We start from the raw sequence: 22,173 nt of genomic DNA on the forward strand, positions 1-22,173 counted from the left end.
GCTGCTGACTTTCAATAAACTTACAAAACAGAGGAACTCTGCTTTAAGTATATACCAGTGTTTCCTAATAATTTTTTTAAATCTTTTGTGTTGGACATTATAATCCAAGACAATCGCTGTTCCCCATTTTGAATCTTTCTCAAAAACATTCACTTTATTTTGAATCAATGTTTCCCTCTTCATGTTCTTGACTTTGTAAATCTCTTCTTTTATGAATGTTTCATCATATCCCTTACCAGTAAATATTTTACAGATAAAATCCGCTGGCTCACAGAAATCCTTCTTGTCAGTACAATTCCTCTTGAGCTGGACAAACTGACCCCTTTGTATGTTTAATAATCAGATTTGATGGTGACAACTTTCGGTTTGTAATGTACCAATTTCTATCACATGCCTTAACCCCTTTTACACCTAAGGACACAAAAAATATTAATGCCTAAGCACAATTTTGCAACTTTGGCATGTGTTACTAAAACTGCACATATCATCACAATTACTATGTGCATCCAGGTGGATTATACTTTCTTTTTTTCCACAACAAATTGGGCTTTGATTTGGTGATAAATGGTTATGGATATCTCCTGATTTATTTGTTGCCAAATTTAAACTGGCCCAAAATAGTAAAAAAAAAAAAAATGATTAAACTTAGCTGTAAATTTCTTGTATAAGATCCTGGTCTCTATGCTACAGTAGTAGTGTGCTGTGCAGCATGTGCCCAACAAAAAGGAAGATGTGGATATAAGCAGCCCCATGGCTAAAAGCCCAGTGCAGTGGGAATGCATATATGTGTTAAAAACATTTTTTATACAGAAACAATTGTCCACTTTATCTCTCTAAATTTTAAAAATTATTCAATGCCCATTTTACAGCTTTACACTGCTTCTTTGTGGTTAATAATAGTATAAAGAATTTACATTGGCTGTAACTAACATTTGTGTGTAACTCAGAAACCAACAGAGTAGGTAACATTCATTTTCAATTCTTAGTTTAGTTAGAATTTGGTATAGATGTTTCCAAATCTTTTAAGAAGGTTTCAGTTTTCTCCACTAAAGGTTGGCTATAAAAGTCAATATACTCTTCAAGGTGCAAACAGAGACCATCTATCCCATTAACAATGGGTCTTACAGGCAAATGGTCCTTATTTTTATGTATCTTGGGAAGATAATAGAAAACAGGTGTTCTGTAAGCAGACGGAAGTAGACATTCAACTTCTTTGTTAGTTAAAACCTTCCATTTCTTCCCTTTCTTAAACAATTCTTTCATTTTTTTTTTCCTATAATCTGCTACCAGTTTTGTTTTTATATATTTTATATTATTGTCATTCAGAATCCTTTCCATTACCTTGTTTTAATCCTCATTCTTCAGTTCAACATTACCACCACTTTTATCAGCTGGACAAATAATAACATCCTTCCTTCTTTCCAGACTTTTTATGCCTCTTGATAAATTCAGGATCCAAGCATTTCTTATATGTCAATTGCTCTAAGACCAGATTGTTAAACTCTTCCATATATTTTAATTTTTTTTACTGGATGGTTAAAACATTTTTTTCTTAAAAGAAGTATGTCTCTCATCACTATTTTCATTATCAGCTACAGGATTTGTTAAAAAGTGTTTTTTACTATTCAATGATCAATTGTACTTATGTATTCCCCCGTATAATGAACTCCACTCAAGTTATAAATACCATCAGCTATTGGTGGCACCTTCTTTTTGAAATTTCCTTTCTCCTTGTTTACCTTTTTTCTCTTCTTCTCATATTTTATCTCCATTCCTTCCCTCCTCCTCTTCTGAACTCCTGATGCATTGCTCCTAAAAAATGCCATATAGGGGATGGTGAACATGAATATCTTTTTTCTTAATGTTTAAATTTTGTATTTTGTTTTAATTTTAAATGTTTATTTTTTTTCACATTTATTAATACGTTGATATATTGTATATGTTTGAACAAAATATTTATTGATAAATGCAGCATGGTTGCTTGTGGAAAACAACTGGAAATTAGAATGGATTTTCAATATGGAAAAAAGAATAATAAAAAAAAAGTTGTGTTTTTTGTGTGTGATGGTTAACAGTTCCTGTTTTAATTTGCACAGACTTGTTAAAAAAACATTAACCAAGAGATATTAACCGAGAAACAAAGGTGAGAAAAAAAGTAAAAAAAGTGAAAAAATAAAAAAATGGGGTGTGGAGGGGGGAGAGGACTGGAGGGGGGTGTAAACGGGGAGGCAGGGACTGAGGTATTGAAAAAGGGGAAAGATTGCCATGTATGGAAGCATATGAGAGCATATGGGAATGTCATGCCACAAGAGTATACCAGGTAAGTAATCCTACTTAGCAAGACTGATGACTACCTTTCCTATAAAATTGCTCTCCCAGAGGTACCATGTCTTTATAGGCCTATTGGTAATTTCCCTGGAGTAATATAGAGCATTCAGTTATGAGATATATGTATCATATTACAAGGGTAAAGCCATAAGGTAAATTAAGCAACCTTTCATATACTGTAAGAGGATACATAAATTTCTTGATGTAGCGCAATCAGCAATGTAAAAATATTGTTTACACAACATATAGCAGATGCAGTAAACATTAATTTTCAGTATTACAGCTTTTCAAAACCAGGAATAGCATGTTATTTTAAGCCTTTACATCCTGAGAGATACTGGTTAACCACTTAAGGACCACCCCATGTACATATACGTCCACAATATGGCACGTACAGGCACATGGGCGTATAGGTACGTCCTCGCCTATTAGCGGGTGGGGGGTCCGATCGGGACCCCCCCCTACATGCGGAGGTCGGGTCCGCTCGGGGAGCGATCCGGGACCACGGCGCGGCTATTTGTTTATAGCCGCTCCGTCGCGATCGCTCCCCGGAGCTGAAGAACGAGGAGAGCCGTGTGTAAACACGGCTTCCCCGTCCTTCACTATGGCGGCGCATCGATCGCGTCATTCCCTTTATAGGGAAGACACGATCGATGACGTCATTCCTACAGCCACACCCCCAAACAGTTGTAAACACATACTAGGTGCACCCTAACTCCTACAGCGCCACCTGTGGTTAACTCCCAAACTGCAACTGTCATTTTCACAATAAAGAATGCAATTTAAATGCATTTTTTGCTGTGAAAATGACAATGGTCCCAAAAATGTATCAAAATTGTCCGAAGTGTCCGCCATAATGTCGCAGTCACGAAAAAAATTGCTGATCGCCGCCATTAGTAGTAAAAAAAAAATAAAAAATAAAAATGCAATAAAACTATCCCCTATTTTGTAAACACTATAAATTTTGCGCAAACCAATCGATAAACGCTTATTGCGATTTTTTTTACTAAAAATAGGTAGAAGAATACGTATCGGCCTAAACTGAGGAAAAAAAATGTTTTTATATATGTTTTTGGGGGATATTTATTACAGCAAAAAGTAAAAAATATTGCTTTTTTTTCAAAATTGTCGCTCTATTTTTGTTTATAGCGCAAAAACTAAAAACCGCAGATGTGATCAAATACCACCAAAAGAAAGCTCTATTTGTGGGGAAAAAAGGACGCCAATTTTGTTTGGGAGCCACGTCGCACGACCGCGCAATTGTCTGTTAAAGCGACGCAGTCCCGAACTGTAAAAACACCTTGGGTCTTTAGGCTGCATATTGGTCCGGGGCTTAAGTGGTTAATAAGTGTTTTTAATTAGCGTACAGACTGGACAAAGCTAGGGGAGTTGAATACCCAAATAAGGGATGGCTACCTCTCTCCAAGTGTAGGGAAAATAGTGCTGACAGTAGACAAATTCTTCAGCTGACAGGGCGACATTAAGAGCATTCAATTTTGAGACATTTACTTTTAGAACTCATCAGTTTCTGTAAATTTTCCAGAATTTTCAGCAATGTAGGTAGAGAAATGTGTGATTTGGTCAGGAATAACAGGATGTCATCTGCAAAAGGCGCAAGTTTATATGTGGTGCTGTTTACTGAGACCCTTTGCAATTCCTGGGTTCAAACCTAGACTCCTAAGAAAAGGCTCTAGGGTAATTATGGGGGACAGAGGATACCCCTGTCTAGTTCCATTATGGATCCAGAAGGCGTCTGACACGTGGCCATTAGCCCTTACTCTGGCATGGGGGGAGGCATATAGGGACAGAATCCTCCCATGGAACTTGTCACAAGTGCCCAAAAATGAAAGGTCATGTCCATGAAGTCCCATGCCACCTTTTGGAATGCCTTCTCAGCATCCAGTGAAAGAAAGAAGCCCCTCTGCCCTCTCATCATTAAGCAGTAATGGTTATTTAATGCTTTCAAAGTGTTAGTATGTGCCTCCATTTCAGGGACAAACCCTACATGATTGAGGGAGATCCATTTAAGCAAAAAGGGAAGTAGACTATTAGTCGAGATACAACTTCATATCAATGGTAATTAAAGAGATGGGCCTATCATTTTACCCCCCTCTGGTAGGGTTTTTACCCTCCTTAGGGTGTAGGGCTATGGGCACTTCTAAAAGTGAATTTGAAGATGGTGTAAAGTCAATTAAAGAAATAAACCCTGACAGAAAGCATGGAGCCAAACTCTGACAGAAGCTTTTGTAACATTGAACAGTAAGGCCACCTGTGCCAGGGATTTCCCCAAGTTTCATGGCCTTCAAAGATTTTTCATGTTCCATCCCTGTAAGAATGGCTTCCAGAGCCTGAGCATCAGAGGCCGATATTGCCCGTGGGCTATATTTGGCGAGAAATGCTTTCAGTTGTTCCAGACCTTTATTTGGGCACATACAATGCTGGCCAGAAGCATTCAGGTTATATAAGTTTTCATACTACTCATGGAACTATCAATATATTGCTATAGTGTAGTTGTGAACCCGACCATGTCTATACTAGGAATTTGTGTAGCAATGCATTTAGAATGCAATGACTTAGCTAAAAGCTTCCCGCTTTTGTAGTGCCATTCATAAAAGAGCTTCTGCATCATCATGAACTATTTGTTTACCCAATTTCTCCTTCAGGTTCATAGGAGCTTTCATGAGGGCATCCAGGGTATCCTGGGCCAATGAACGATTATGGACTTTTTCCAAAGTGGCAATAGTTATGGAACTATTACAAATCTTTCCTTGGTGTTGTGTGTCCCAGCAAGGAGAATCAAGGTCATTGTAATTAGATGGTGATCATAGAGCACATTGGTTCTATGGTGGCAGATGACATATATCTGAGATCATCCTGAAAGTGGAAAAAGCCGGTTTCGGGAATATTTTTGATGCAGGGTAGGGAAAAAGGTGTATTGTTTGTCTGAGGTATGAGTGTCATTGAGCATGAGTTTTTTTAAATGGGTCTTCAAGAGGAGTTCCACTTGACCCTTTAAAAATTAAAAGTCAGCAGCTACACATACTGTATTGCTGACTTTTAACAATAGGACACTTACCTGTCCTGGAGTCCAGCAATGTCAGCAGCACAGCCAATGTTTACATTGGCTGGTCGGGTGCTGCCACCGCCATTGCTGTTATAGGAACCCGGCAGTGTAGCCTTCCGTCTCCACGGCCAGGTCCCTACTGCACATGCGCGAAGGAGAGGGAGGAGGGAGGAAGAGGGGGTTGAGCTGCCGTACTTCACCGCCTCCCCAAAGTGGAGACAGGGTACCTGTATAAAAAAAATTCCAACTCCCCCTTCCCTGAAAGGTGCCAAATTTGGCACTGGAGGGGAGGAGGAATCAGATAAGTGTAAGTTCCACTTTTGTGTGGAACTTCACTTTACTAAGGTGCAGGACCCAGTGCGGTAAGGAGCTATCTAACAGGGGACAAGAGAGACATTAAAATCATCTCCAACCACCAGCAAACCCTCCTTGAAGGTCAATAAATATTCACAAACTCTGGGAAGGAAGCCTGCCTGTCCTTCATTAGGACATTGGATGATGTTAGAAAGTGTAATCAGCCTAAAGCCAATCCAAACCCCCTCAACAATATGTATCTGCCATTGGGATCCATTGTCTGAAGCCTCGTACACACGGCCGAGGAACTCGACGTGCCAAACACATCGAGTTCCTCGGCCAGTTCAGCACTGAAGCCGCCGAGGAGCTCGGCGGGACGAGAGCTCCCATAGAACAACGAGGAAATAGAGAACATGTTCTCTATTTCCTCGCCGAGCTCCTCGTCGGCTTCCTCGGCCGAAAGTGTACACACGACCAGTTTCCTCGGCAGAATTCAGCCAGAAACTCGGTCGGAAGCTGAATTCTGCCGAGGAAACTGGTCGTGTGTACGAGGCCTGAGACATTAGAGAGAATTGAGTGTGCCTTTAGAAAATATTGATACACCTTTGGAGTTAGATCATAGCATGGTGAGTCACACTGTATCTATAGTTGGACAAGATAGGAATGAAATCAGGCCTAAAGTGCATCTCTTGGAGAAATATCATCTGTGCCCTTCAAACTCAGGAAGGGATTTAGACCTCTTTTCTGGGACAGTTAAGCCCTTAACATTCACAGACAGAAATGTAACACATAAACAGACTGGTTTCCACCGGACCCTTGACAACGTCCGCTTGTAGATAAAATGCCCTAGGCGGGGGCTAATCAGTGATTATAATGCTCGTCAAATGCAGAAGATGTGGTGATACATGTCTCCCAACCCATATTGTAAGTACAAGTCATTGCAAATAAAGGATGTCATTTACGGTTTACACTATGTGGTCTGCTTCTGTTCTTGCATGTGATTTCTGAGAATTATTGGGAGTGATCGTGGTTTGTTGGCTGGTTTCCTGTCCCTGCTGGTTTGGTGTTATTAAAGTGGAGTGAGATCTGGACAAAAGTTGAGGGGGCATACCACACAAGCATTATTATCTTTTTGCTTATAGAGATTATGCTTGTTATGTAGGGCACCAGTCTGTTTAATTGTTACTCTGAAGGAAAGGACTTAAAGTGGTTGTAAACCTCAGACATGGAATATGAAAAAAGCATATTCCTCTATTGTGTGTCCTTGTCTCAATCCAGAGCATGAAGTGTAATTTCTGTCTACTTCAAGAGATTGACATCCCCAACTCTGTTCCTGTGTGCTGTGTGAAGGGTAGTGTGTCCCTTCTGTCCAATCAGATATCAGAGCTTTCCTAACTGTGTTCTGCAGAGTGCAATTTCAGCTTTTCACTCCTTTTTTTCAAGCTTATAAATTCAGCACTTTCAATGGCTGTAGAGCCGAGAAGTCTGCAGATAGATTTGTTTCATCTCTGTGTATCACCCAAAGATAGTCCCTACATGTGTAAACGTTTACAACACTTTAATGGACTTTCACCATTTGAATTGTTCACCATTTTATTGTTCACGTTATTACATGAGAACCCATGTCACTGTTTTATAGTGTGTGATCTATTTTTATTACTTTGTAATATTATTTAAACTTTATACAGACACGCATTGGTTGGAAGGCATACTAATGTAACCCTGTACTCATTCCCATGGAAGGGGCTCATATATATGGGTAGATACTACAGTGTATTGTTTTGTAACACCACATGCATCTTTAAAGGGGTTGTAAAGGTTCATTTTTTTTCTAAATAGGTTCCTTTAACCACTTAACCCCCGGACCATATTGCTGGTCAAAGACCAGAACACTTTTTGCGATTCGGCACTGCGTCGCTTTAACTGACAATTGCATGGTCATGCGACGTGGCTCCCAAACAAAAAAGTGGTATATGATCACCTCTGCGGTTTTTAGTTTTTGCGCTATAAACAAAAAAAGAGCGACAATTTTGAAAAAAAATGAATATTTTTTACTTTTTGCCATAATAAATATCCCCAAAAATATATATATAAAAAATATATTTTTTACTCAGTTTAGGCCGATACGTATTCTTCTACATATTTTTCGTAAAAAAAATCGCAATAAGCGTTAATTGATTGGTTTGTGCAAAAGTTATAGCGTTTACAAAATAGGGGATAGTTTTATGGCATTTGTATTAATATTTTTTTTACTAGAAACGGCGCCGATCAGCATTTTGTTTTCGGTACTGCGACATTATTTCGGACACTTTTGACACATATTTGGGACCATTGGCATTTTTATAGCGATCAGTGCTATAAAAATGCATGGGATTACTATAAAAATGCCACAGGCAGTGAAGGGGTTAACACTAGGGGGCAGGGAAGGGGTTAAGTATGTTCTCTGGGTGTGTTCTAACTGTAGGGGGGTGGACTGACATGGGGAAATGACTGATCTTTTGTTCATACATTGTATGAACAGAAGATCAGCATTTCTCTCCCTGACAGGACCGGGAGCTGTGTGTTTACACGGGAGTCGGGCACGCGCCCCTAGTGGCCTGCGCGAGAGCCGTCGGCAAGCAGTTAAGCTAGTGCATTGTTGGTTCATTTGCCCTTTCCTTCGATTTCCCTTCTAAATGTTTTTTTTCTTTATAAAAATAATATAGTCGCACTAAAGGTATATATATAAATGTATGAACCAAATAGTTATAGTGCAAAAAATTAATACTAGTGATAAAAAAGTTCACTCTTCAATAGTGTACAATAAACCAAAAGCAAGTGCACAAAAACAGTGATGTATAGTGTCTCAAAACATCTACTGACATAGACAATGTCCATGTGTTATCAAACGTCCATATTGTAAGTAACTATAGATAACCACAAATAAGGAAAATGCAATCCGCAGTGTCCAAAGAAAAATAGTGATAATCCAATCCCACCGGGAAGATGGGATAGGGATGAAGAGTGCAGGGAATTAGACAGCTGTCCACCACCACCACAATAGATTCTTCCTCGTGCACACACACAGGTAAGAGGGTGGACCCTTACCGGATATGTTGGACCCAGGGATGGACTGGCCATTGGGACTACAGGGAGTTTCCCGGTGGGCCGATGGCTCAGTGGGCTGGCTTCAGTGACAGTGGACCGCCGCCGACCCCCTCCGCTGCTCTGTCTGTCCCTTCCCGCAGCGCTCACCTCCTCTCCCTGCCCGCAGCGGAGTGAAATAATGTCTAGCTTCCCCACTGGTACTGTCTATAAGAGGACCAGTACCAGCCGTTCTACTCTAATAAAGTAGAACGGCTAGTGGCTAGTGAAGAGGGGGGGGGCTTGGGTGGCCAGGGGGGGGTGCGGGAGTTGTCCGGCCACCATGGGAGAGACCTGTTAAAGTGGGCCAGTCTAGATGAAGTCCAGGGCCAAATTTTTGTCCCAGTCCAGCCCTGGTTGGACCTCAGGTAACAAGGTCATGAGAGCTTTACAGATATACCTCTGCAGGGTTTAGGATCGCTGGACACCTCCTGAAATCCTCCTCTCCGTTCTTAGGCCCCGTACACACCATAGAATCCATCCGCTGAAAAATCCCAGCAAATGGGTTTCAGCGGATAGATCCTATGGTGTGTACACTCCAGCGGATCTGTTTCCGTGGATATTTCTCCCCTGGGATGGATTCCAGCAGATTGAATATTTGCTGACATGCCAAGCAAATCCATCTGCTGGAATCCATCCCAACGGATGGATCCGCTGGTCTGTATAGACTCACGGGATCCATCCGTCCGAAGGGATCCCCCGCATGCGTCGTAATGATTAGACGCATGTGTGGAATTCCTTATATGACAGCGTCGCGCACGTCGCCGCGTCATAACCGCTTCCCTACTGGCCCATAGTAAAATGACGTCCACAAAGAACCTCTGCCGTTCAGAGTGGACGTCATATGACGTCCTGGGCTTTGTGGGGGGATATCTGAATGATGCCTGCAGCTAGAGGCATCATTCAGATATCCTTCTAAACTGCCGGTGATTCTGCACAACGTAAGAACGATCATAGCGGCGGTTCCGCCGCTAGATCGTTCTTACAGGCGGCGGGAGGGGACATCCCCCCCTCCCGCCGCCATCCGGTGCTTCTCCGGGCTCTCCCGTGCCATCGGGGGCCCGGAGAACGAATCGTCCGGCGCGCGCAGGAAGCATAGAGATGACTGGTGACCAGATGGTCACCAGTCATCTCTATGACCGTCGGAGGACCCGGGCGCGATGTGATGACGTCACGCCCGGGTCCCCGTAAGTAAACAAAGCCGCGATTGCGGCTGCTAAGCAACAGCAAGCATGAGATCGGTGAATTTTTTTTCACCGATTTCATGCTTTCCAGCCTGGAGGAGAGATGTGGGGTCTTATTGACCCCGCATCTCTCCATAAAGAGTACCTGTCACACACATTCCTATTACAAGGGATGTTTACATTCCTTGTAATAGGAATAAAAGTGATCAAAAAAAAAAAAATTTAAAAAAAAAGTGTAAAAAAAGAAATAAATATATATATATAAAAAAAAAAAAAATTAATTTTTTTAACGCCCCTGTCCCCGGTAGCTTGCGCGCAGAAGCGAACGCACACTCAAGTCCCGCCGACATATGTAAACGCCGTTTAAACCACATATGTGAGGTATTGCCGCGTGTGTTAGAGTGCCAGCAACAATTCTAGCACTAGATCTCCTCTGTAAATCTAAACTGGTAACCTGTAAACATTTTCAAATCGTTGCCTATGGAGATTTTTAAGTACCGAAGTTTGGCGCCATTCCATGAGTGTGCGCAATTTTAAAGCGTGACATGTTAGGTATCTATTTACTCGGTGTAACATCATCTTTCCTATTTTACAAAAAAATTGGGCTAACTTTACTGTTTTTTAATTTTTTTAATTCATGAAACAATTTTTTTCCAAAAAAAAGGCGTTTGAAAAATTATTGCGCAAATACCGTGCAAGATAAAAGGTTTCAATGATTGTCGTTTTATTCCCTAGGGTGTCTGCTAAAAAAACATATATAATGTTTGGTGGTTCTGCGTAATTTTCTAGCCAAAAAATTATGATTTGTACATGTAGGAGAGAAGTGCCAGAATAGGCCTGGTATGGAAGTGTGTATAACTGCCATGTATGGAAGAGGTTAAGTAACAAAGTTTCCATACATTTTTTTAAACATTAGCTTGCCTATTAGCCTTAAAAATGCCCCCACAAATTTACAAAATTTGTCTCCCATAAATGTTAATAGGCTTCAGTGATAAGCCTAGCTCAAACCAAACCCAGCCAAGCTTGCCAATCTCTATTTGACAGCAATGTGGATGTGTTGATCAAGAGGACAAGAAACTGATCTCAAGTATAACCTTCCTTTTTCAGAATAGGTGAAATAAAGTTTTGTGACAGCTGTAATCAATTTAATCATTATTATTAAGAAATTAAAAAAAAAATTAAAAAATGTATGCCACATATTACTGTATGCTATGTTATCTACTAACATTAACATAGACATTACTAGACTAATTGAAGCAATATTATACAAAATATTGCATGGATTCAGAAAGTTTTTTTTTTTTTTTAAATACATGTGCATTTTGTAATGCAGGCATTTTAGAGAACTGTGATGAACACACAGGGCTGGATTCACGTACAGCCGCGTAAAATTGTGCGGGCGTAGCGTATCTGATTTACGTTACGCCTCTTATACGGGCAAGTGCTGTATTCTCAAAGCACTTGCTCCATAAGTTGCGGCGGCGTAGCGTAATTCAAATTTGGATCAGGGGGGCGTATTTTATGTAAAACTACTGTGACCCGATGTGATTGTCGTTTTTGCGGAACGGCGCATGCGCTGTCCGTGGAATTTACCAGTGTGCATTGCTCCAAAGTATGCCGCAAGGACGTCATTGGTTTTGACGTGAACGTAAATGACGTCCAACCCCATTCACGGACGACTTACGCAAACAACGTAACTTTTTCAAATTTTGACGCGGGAACGACGGCCATACTTAACATTGTTACGCCGCACTTATGCCTCATATAGCAGGGGCAACTATACGCTGGGAAAAGCCTAACATAAACATCGTAACTTTACTGCGTCGGCCGCGCGTACGTTCGGGAATTCGCATATCTAGCTAATTTGCATACTCAATGCAGAATTCGAAAGAAGGGGCCACCTAGCGGTAAAAAAAAATGCAGTTAAGATCCGACGGCGTAAGAGACTTACGCCTGTCGGATCTAATGGATATCTATGCGTAACTGATTCTAAGAATCAGGCGCATAGATACGACGGGTTGGATTCGGACTTACGATGGCGTACATGGCGCTGCGCCGTTGTAAGTCCTTTCAGAATCTGGCCCACCAAGCTTTGATATATTCTGCAAATGGCCCACACATTAAATAATAGCACATTATGATTAAGTTGTAAAATTTTTAGAAATAACATAATGCAGTGATTACTCACTGACTTTTTTCTGAGAATCTGTTATAAACCGTTTCAGAAAACAAATATGTCTTTATAAATTTAGGCCAAAATGTATTCTGCCCACAATCCAAAGAGGACCTTCAGGTTTTCTAGGAGCATACATGATGCATCTAATTTACTGACTACACATTTTAGAAAGGACTGAAGCACCTGGAAAATAGAAACTCCCACACAATAACCACATTATTGAGTTTTTTTTTTTTTTTAATAGTGAATAGTGAGCCTTTTGGAGACTTATTTTTTTGCCACTAGTTTTGGATAATGCAAAACAAAACCTTTAATGAATCTTTGTAGACAAAATTGTCAGTTTTATAAGATATTTCTCACAGACCTCACAGGCATACTTAGAATTTCACCCCAAAACACATGCTACTACTCCTAAGTATTTATGTACCACAAGTGTAAGATGTGTATATTTGGCCACAGCGATCACATGGTGCAAGGCTATTTACAGTGACCCTGTACCCCGATTTGTGATCTGCTGTACAAAGTGATCATATATTGCACTGGTGAGTTGAGTGGCCTTGGGTCCACCTACAACAGGAAGGAGAAGGCTCCCTCTCGGCTGTACATTGCATAGGTGGTTAAACTTGAGTAAACCAATAGTGCTTAGTATTGAGCTAATGTCTTAACATTCAGTCAATCCCTTCTCCAGACATAACACCCCCTATTACCTTTTAAGCATAAATCATATTCCAAAAACCACATCCACCTGGCAATGTATTTGCATTCAATTTAAATTAGATGTACACTTGTTAAAGATGATGGTGATTTATGCCCTGTACACATGATCGGTCAATCCAATCAAAACGGTCTGATGGATTTTTCCATCAGTTATCCGATGAAGCTGACTGATGGTCAGTCGTGCCTACACACCATCGGTTAAAAATACGATTGTGCCAGAACGGCGTCACGTAAACCATGTACAACAGCACTATAAAGGGGAAGTTCAAATCCAATGGCGCCACCCTTGGGGCTGCTTTTGCTGATTCCGTGTTACCGCGTGTTAGTAAAAGTTTGGTTAGAGCTGTTAAGCGCAATTTCAGTCTCCGTGCTTTGCAGATCATTTTCTCGTGTTCAGTTTGTGCTTGTGGGTTCATATCTGTCTTTCACTGCTTGCAGTCAGGTCATATGTGTTTTGCAGTGCGTTCCTGTCCGCTCAATTTAAAACAAGGTCATGATACTCAGACTCCAGCTGCTCCAATCAATTTATTATCACGATTAATCTGAGAGGAGACCCGAATATAAGTTCCTCTAATGACAGGTGATGTAGTCCCGCCCCCTCGAGACGTAACGCGTATGGAACCACGTGACAAGTGTTTGTGACGTCACCCGCATCCTGCATGCTTTTTCTCGTGGAGTACACACATTTATATGCTGAGAATCCTTTGCACTGAAGCTCAGTGCTATGCTTGTAAGTGCACTTTTTATATTACAATACATTTTGGGGCAGATTCATGTACCTCCGCGCATTTTTACGCCAGGAGCAGCATATCTAAGAAACACTACGCCGCCGTAACTTTTTTTTTTTTTTTTTAATCCTCAAAGAATTTGCGCCGTAAGTTACGGCGGCATAGTGTATCTTTGGCGGTGTAATGGCGGCATTCAAATATCTGTGATAGGGGCGTGTTTTATGTAAATACATCGTGACCCAACGTAAACAACGTTTTTTTTAACTGCACATGCGCCGTCCGTGGGGGTATCCCAGTGTGCTTGCTCAAAATTAACCCGGAACAAGCCAATAGTCACGACGGTGATGTCATTCTAAGCAAATCCCTATTCGCGAACGACTTATGCAAACAACGTAAAAAATTCAAAATGCGAGGCAGGAACGACAACCATACTTAACATTGAGTACGCCACCATATAGCAGCTTTAACTATACGCCGGAAAAAGCCGAAACGCAAACGACGTAAAAAAATGTGCCGGCCGGACGTACGCTCGTGGATCGCCGTAACTAGCTAATTTGCATACTCAACGTGGAATTCGACGGAAACGCCACCTAGCGGCAGCCGAAAAATTGCATCTAAGATCCGACGGCGTACTAAGACATACGCCTGTCGAATCGATCCGAGATGCCGTTGTATCTTGTTTTGTAGATACAAAACAAAGATACGACGCGCAAAATTTGATATTTCGCCGGCGTATCAAGAGATATGGCGGCATAATTCTTTTGTGGATCTGCCCCTTTATATTTATACGGAGAGCAGTTGATTTTTGCTTATTCTTCTATGCATATACCCACTTAGAGTTGGTGGTGAGATTGTTCACGATCTAGCAAGTTACCAGCATACATTCCATTTGATCTAGAGCCCCGGTTTGCCCATCTATATTCAGGGGTTCATTGTTTGAGGTGAGCTGCTAAGAATAATACTGGTGGAGGGTGTCACTCAGTCACCTTAATAACATTGTATCTCACTTTGGACACTTGCTGGTGTTTGCTGACCATCTTTTATGAAGAACCCTATGTAAAAAACATGGACTGTTTCTTTATACCATTATTGATTTTAGTTTTGCCTCAAATGTTTTGCGCTGCACTGCCTATTTTACATTCACTATTGGGGATTTGATATTTTGACCCTTGTTCTAGCTGCTGTTCTTAGGTTTTAATTGCACTGGTTGATTTATTTTTTGAATGTTACCTCAATGTCTTGAAGTAGACCAACTAAAATTATAAAGCGACCCTTCGGGTCCTTGATCTCGGCATGAGGTGTGAAGGGTATTGAGTGATGGAAGGCTAACAATACCCCCCCCCCGGTGTTTCGTGTTTGCAGAGGCCAAGAATACCTGTGGGTAATGCAAACTAAAATAGCGGGGAGCTGACTGAGCAAGAAAATTGGTTTCCTGGAGGGCTACAATTCCTATCTTTAGTGAGTCAAAGGACTGGAAGGCCTTGACTCGCTTAACTGGAAGGACTGGAAGACCCTTGACCCTTAAAGATAGAAAGTTTAAAGGTGACATGGAAAGATCAGGGTGGAATAAGCAAATTTAAGGTCCGGACATTTGGCTCGGGATGACCTCGAAAGGAGAATAAAAGAGAAAAAGGAAGAAAAGAAAAGTAATAGTGAAATAATGCATAAGGAAGCGCCAAAAATAAGGTGTGTAAGGCAACATTTCAAGCAGCAACAATTATAAACAGAGTGTTATTGCCCAACCAACCAACTCTCGGGGCAGACCAGCTGACCAGAACATAGGGACACAGGACACAGAAGAGGGAGCGCAATGACTACTCCACAAATCATCTGGGATGAGCAAGCTAGTGTAAATAACATTCTAAAACAGTTGAATGATAACATACTAAACCTAACAGGATAGCTGGTATCAGATGATACCTATTTTCTGGTATTTAAGATTTTTTTTCCAATAACAGGGTAGGGAGGCGGGAGGGGATGAGTGGTGAAGAGAGGAAGGGAAGGGGGTGGGGAGAGGAAGGAAGAGAAGAGGATAGGAAAGGAAGGGGAAGAGGAGGGGAAGGGGGAAGAGGAAGGGATTGGGGGAGAGGGGAGGAGAGATTATGCATGATATAAATCCACAATATGTCAGTATACAGACAATTAGATATGTACTTATGTAGTGACATCTGAAAGTAAAAAAACAGATATAATGACTATGAAAAAGAAAATGCACAATACTGTGCGTAGGCAATAAAGAAAAGAAATTAAAAAAATATATAATATTGCGGCTAGGAGAAATTTTCCACCGGAGCATCAACGGGAAGGCCAACAGGAAACCCAATCATGATTGGATGGTTGGGGGTTCCACAGAAGTTGCAGACTGGGAAGGTCTAAATGAAGCTAGCAAACCTGAGGGGCTGTTCAGCCTGGTGTAGAGAGGGCTGAGCTGCCTGGTGGTTTAAAGGGAGTTCCTTAGCAGATTGATTCTGGTCCTGTCAAAGTACGAGCTGGAGTAAGATTGTAGGAATGTGGTGGTGGTCAAGCTGGTGTTGATGGCAATGCCATCTCAGAAGTGAGGTCTGGTGTTGCCAGTTGAAGATCCTGCAGTAAGTGTTGCAGGGACTTTGGTGAGGTACAAGTATGTTGCTTCCCACAGTAGGAGAATTAAAGGGCAAAAGGAAATTTCAAGGTATATTTAAGCTGGAGAATCTGGAGCTGGGTCTTCATTGATCGGTGCTTCACCACCGTGAAGGGGGCTAAATCAGAAAAGATTTGATAAGTATGGTCCTGAAACTGCAACTGATCTTTAGAGTGGGCAGCCAAAAGGAGTTGCTCCTTTGTGTGGTAGAAATGCAAATTGATGATTATGTTGCATGGGGGACCTTCAGGCAATCGGCCGGTTAGCGCCCAATGGATCCAGTCAAATTCCAGGCACTCAACGTGAATAGGTGGGAATAGTTCTTGGAAAAGAGCTGTAGTAAAGGAAGTAAGGTCATCTATAGACTCTGTTATGCCACGGATACGTAGATTTGATCTGTGGGAGCAGTTTTCCGCATCCTTAACCTCCCTGGCGGTATGATTCTGTCTGGAATTACATACCAAAAGCGGTACAATTTTTTTCATGGAAATTTGGTGATATGTATTATAGGCCTGCAATTCTTAGTAATTACTTACTTAAACCTGACCAAAACAAGACTCTAGTAGACATTCCAGATGTGATAAATTTGAAACACAAACACATAATCAATAATATAAATGTTATTCAATAAAGCAATGAAAAATAAAGAAATTAGTCAAAGAAAGAAATTCAATACACATCCATAGTGTGAAAAAGTTTGAAGCAAGGAACTAGACAAAGTCCGTCATTGCAATCTGGGCAAGAGTACCTTGATTCTTTTCGGACTTTTTCCCATTTTCATCCCTCTTGGAGCAGCAAACGACGCACATCCTGGTAGGCGCTAACTTTCGTGCGGTTGGCGGTACAAATTCTACAAAATGACGACCTGTCAGGAGTTCTGGATTCCCAACGTCAACAGAGCGTCGTCCGGGTCTGTTAGCAGATACTGATGGCGTCGGGTGATTGATAAAGATCTGCTCATCCACCTTCCATATAAAGTCAGAATGAACAAGAGGTATGTTCGTGTTTGCTTTATAAAGGATATAGGCGTTCCAAAGACATTGTTCAAGGAGATGCCTGAAAATCTTTTTGTAGTATTTCTTTTGTTGTTTTCGCATCGCCGGGTAAAATGTCATTGCCTGATCGGCTCGGTCGACACCTCCCATTGTGTGGTTATAGTCGATCACGACTATAACCACACAATGGGAGTGGTTTCAGCACATCTTTTCCGTATTTTGTGCGGACCATGGTAGTGGAGGTGCTGTGCACGGTGCTCATGAGACACACGTCCTTTTTGTCTCGCCAGCACATTGCCATCATTTTACCCTTTTGAAAGGCAACCATCTCTCCTTTTTTTAATTTCTTCTTGCCAAACGTAGATGGCATGTCACGCCGGTTTAGCCTAACGGTACCATACCCATCCGTTTTATTGAGGAGCAAAACCTCATAAAGTTCCAGCGACGTATAAAAATTGTCCGTTGTCACGCAGTATCCCTGGTTCAGTAATGGGTCCAGCAGTGAAAGGACAGACGATGTGGCCATCCCATAGTGGTTGTACCTCGGATTAAACTTTGTACCTTTCCCGGTGTAAATGACCACATTCCATATATACCCGGTGGATGATTCACAGAGCATATAAAATTTGATGCCAAAGCGCGCTCTTTTGGACGCAATAAATTGGATCCAACTCAGGCCTCCCTTGTAGGCCATCAGACTTTCGTCCACACTGACATCCCTTTCTGGCACATAGGTCCGCTGAAAGTTGGCGACAATAATCTGGCACACCTCCCAGATTTTTTTTAGCTTTGGCGCAGGATGCGTGGCCTCATCAAATTCTTCGTTGTTGGCGAAGTGTAAGTTTATCATAATTAGTGAAAAACGATACCCGGACATCACAGTGCCAAAAAATGGAGTGGCCAGCATCTTATTGGTGGTCCAGTACCATTTCTGGAGCGGTTTGCCTACCACCCCCTGAAGGATGATGAGTCCCAGAAAATTCCAGATGTCCTCCTCAGTGACCGGTTCCCATTTTCTGGATCTGGAAAATCTGCCACGCAGCGTAGCAGATTGCTGATCGTGGTAGCGATTGGTCTCCGTCACAATTTTTAAAATTACCTCCTCAGATAGAAAGAGTTTCAGGTACGCCAGAGGGTTGTTGGCCTCCACATCTACCTTCATCCCAGGAGATCCAGTAAATCGGAACCTCGGGGGCGCTGTCTGATCCGCATCGCTGTCTATAGGGCACCAAGTGTGCACATCACTCAGGTCAGGTGCGGGATCATCGGCGGCGTCACTTTCTGGATCAGTGTCAGTGTCAGATCCAGATGACAAATCTCCCCACGATTCACTGTCGCTCTGATCTGCGATCAACTCCGTGTCGCTGCCGCTATCGCTGTCGCTCAGCTGATCCAAAAGCGCATTTGGAGGACAGCGCTTTTTTGATGCCATTTTTTATAGGGTTTTATATGGTTTTATATGTCAGAAATGACAATGGCAAGGGGCAATGAAAGGGCACTGTGTCAGTTTTCAAAGTGATACAGTGTAATCCTCTCAGATTACATTGTATCACCACCTTTTTATGTGTTTGTGTTGGTGCAACTTTTGAATTTCCCTCCCAGTTCCGTTCCCATGCACCATTGCGGTGCATGGGAAAGGAACCAGGAAGTCAGATGAGCGATGGACGGCGCGGTGGGGGTCTCGGCGGCGATCACAGCAATGATAGATCATCACTGGATCGCCTGGAGAAGGTAAGGAACCCTGCTGCGCTCTCTGCACATCCACCCCGAGCGTGACTCGGGGATACCGATCGTACCATAAAAAAAACAACCCCGAGTCACGCTTGGGTTTACCACCAAGGGGGTTAATACGAGAGAGCAGCATTTTGTTTTAATCGCGGAGAGCTTCCAGTTGCTGGGTCTGGTCATTGATGGTGAGCTCCATATCATCGACATGGGTTTTCGGGTCTGCAGAGCACTGACCAAGCTCTCGGATCTCACAGGTGAGACGTTCTGTAATCTGTTCAGATGTTGCTTTAAATGCTTTCTGCAGCATCAATTCCATCTGATGAAAAGGGGCCTTTTGTGAAATACCTGAGTGTGGGAGGACAGGAAATCCACTGAGTTGGAGTGCATTATCCTCTTCCTCACCGCTATCTGCCAGCTCCGATCAAGAGGGAGAAGGAGTGTTTACCTGCATAGCAGCTTTTGCCACCATTTTGAATGAGGCACGGGCCAGAGCTTCCTCGATAGGTTTAGGCTTATTTTTTTGCCCGGTGAACCGTGAGAATCATCCCGTAGATAGGAGTGGCTAAAAGAAGTTGAAGCAGATCAGCATCGATAAAATACTACAGCTTTAGGCACATTACTTACCTGTAATGTAGAACCAATGTTGTGAAGGCAGCTGGATTCTGTAGAAATATTTACTGCAGGGATGCCCAGTCCTCCTCCTGGCTCTGAACTTTTGGCAATGGTTAACAGCTTTTAATCTTCAGACAGGACAACATTACAGATGATCCAACAGGAACATGACCCCTCCTTCCTCCTCCTCCATTGAGGAAAGATTTTATTGATTACAATGCTTGCAACATGATCTGTGAATAGGAGTGGGTCTGATCAATCACAAGATCCCTGATCAATCACAAGATCCCCCCCCCATTACAAATCATGTTGAAGATGAGGAAGGAGGGGTATGTCCCCTTGAAAACATCTGTACTGCTTTTTTGCCGAGGACCTGAAGCTGTTAACCAATGCAGAGCAGGCAAGAAAAGGACAGGCATCCCTGCAGTGGAGATTTCTCCAGGACCCAGCTGCCTGCTGAACATGGGGCATACTTTCTTCATTCTTTACAGGTGAGTGATGTGACTAAAACTGAAGGAATATTTTTTTAGCTAAACTTCCTACACCTGACCCATATTTTTACCAAACCCCTAACTTAATCCATAACACTAAAGCAACTGTAGTAATATTTAATATTATTATTTACTTGCATGGAGCACACACAAAATATGGGTTCATAAATACTGTGGGGTAGATTCACGTAGAATGGCGTATGTTTGTGCGGGTGTAACGTATCCTATTTACGTTACGCCTCCGCAACTTTTACAGGCAAGTGCCGTATTCTCAAAAAAAGTTGCGGCGGCGTAGCGTAAATAGACCGGCGTAAGCCCCCCCAATTTCAAATTGTGAAGAGGTGGGCGTGTGCTATGTAAATTAACCCTGACCCAACGTGATTGATGTTTTTCACGAACGGCGCATGCGCCGTCCGTGGAATTTCCCAGTGTTCACTGCTCCAAAGTACGCCGCAAGGACGTCATTGGTTTCAACGTGAACGGAAATGACGTCCAGCCCCATTCACGGACGACTTACGCAAACAACGTAAATTTTTCAAATTTCGTCGCGGGAACGACAGCCATACTTAACATTGGTACTCCGCATATACGCCTCATATAGCAGGGGTAACTTTATGCCGGGAAAAGCCTAATGTAAACGGCGTAACTGTACTGCGTCGGCCGGGCGTACGTTCGTGGATTCGCGTATCTAGCTGATTTACATATTCTAGGCGTAAATCAGCGTACACGCCCCTAGCGACCAGCGTAAATATGCAGTTAAGATCTGACGGCGTAAGAGACTTACGCCGGTCGGATCTAATAGAAATCTATGCGTAACTGATTCTATGAATCAGGCGCATAGATACGACCGGCCAGACTCAGAGATACAACGGCGTATCTGGAGATATGCCGTCGTATCTCCTTTGTGAATCTACCCCTTTTAAAAGCATCAAAACCATTGGCATTTTAAGTGAATTCAATTTAATTTTAAAAAGACATGGTTGTCAGATTTATACTGATCTGCACTCTTATCTATAATAATGGGTGAGGTCCTTTGTAGGACTGGAACAATCAATTCTGCAGTTACAGTTGTACAAAATTTACATTTATTAAACTGAAAAATTACTTTATTGTATCAATTGCATTTGACTAAATTGATTAAAAGCAACTACAGGCATTTTCTTGCATCACTATGAAATACCTTTGAAGTTCTACACTTAGAGACTGCCTGTTTTACTAAATATTCAGGATTCAAGATTTTTAATATGAATCATTGCAAGTCTTCAGACATACTGTATTTCTTTTCTGACATTGTAAATTACTATTTTCACATTCCAGGTTTAAGCAACATTACTGAATGTTGATCTCACTGCCTCCTAAACTATGATTCAGTAAGCAATAAAATTTGTTAATGGTTATGTGACCTCTTTTCTATCAGAAATATGTCTACTCTGCAGTCTAATCTGAAGATCTGATGATATCTGATGCTTTTCTTATATTGCCAGCAGCTAAAAAATGTTTATTTCAAAAGCAGGCAGAACAGCTATTATAGTTTTCCAAAGGTTTACTGATGTTCCAAAGTTGGCTACACTCAAGTATAATTTATAGAGGTAGGACAGACCTCTCCTGTGGCTTGTTTTAGGAACTATTGTGCATTTTTATATTATCTCCCCTGGATTGCTTACTAGATTATTTTAAACAACACATTCAAATATAAAATAAACATTTATAATATAAACACATCTATATAAGTAAAAACACACCAACATCTGTGTTTCTTTGTCTTCAATTTATCTGTATTATTTTATTGGGTTGAGATTGAAAAATATCTTGTGATAATGATAATTACAATTACATACCAGCCCAATATCAGGAGCAGCAACAAACAAGCCTCAAATAGACATTTGGCAACGTGAAAATGTTGGCTTGCTTGTATTTCACTACAAGTGTCACTTGCTTAATAACAAGCCATATGGTAACAGAAAAATTATAAAATCATAAATGGGAATGAACAATAGACCGGTGTTTTGTTTAGTTTCGAATCGAAATTCGGACAAAATTTTAGTCATTCAGAGATTTAGATGTATCAGAATCTCAGGCCCCGTACACACAACCGGATCGATCCGCTGGGATT

The sequence above is a fragment of the Rana temporaria genome, chromosome 4 (assembly GCF_905171775.1).
Source record: "Rana temporaria chromosome 4, aRanTem1.1, whole genome shotgun sequence".
Taxonomy (NCBI): Eukaryota; Metazoa; Chordata; class Amphibia; order Anura; family Ranidae; genus Rana; species Rana temporaria.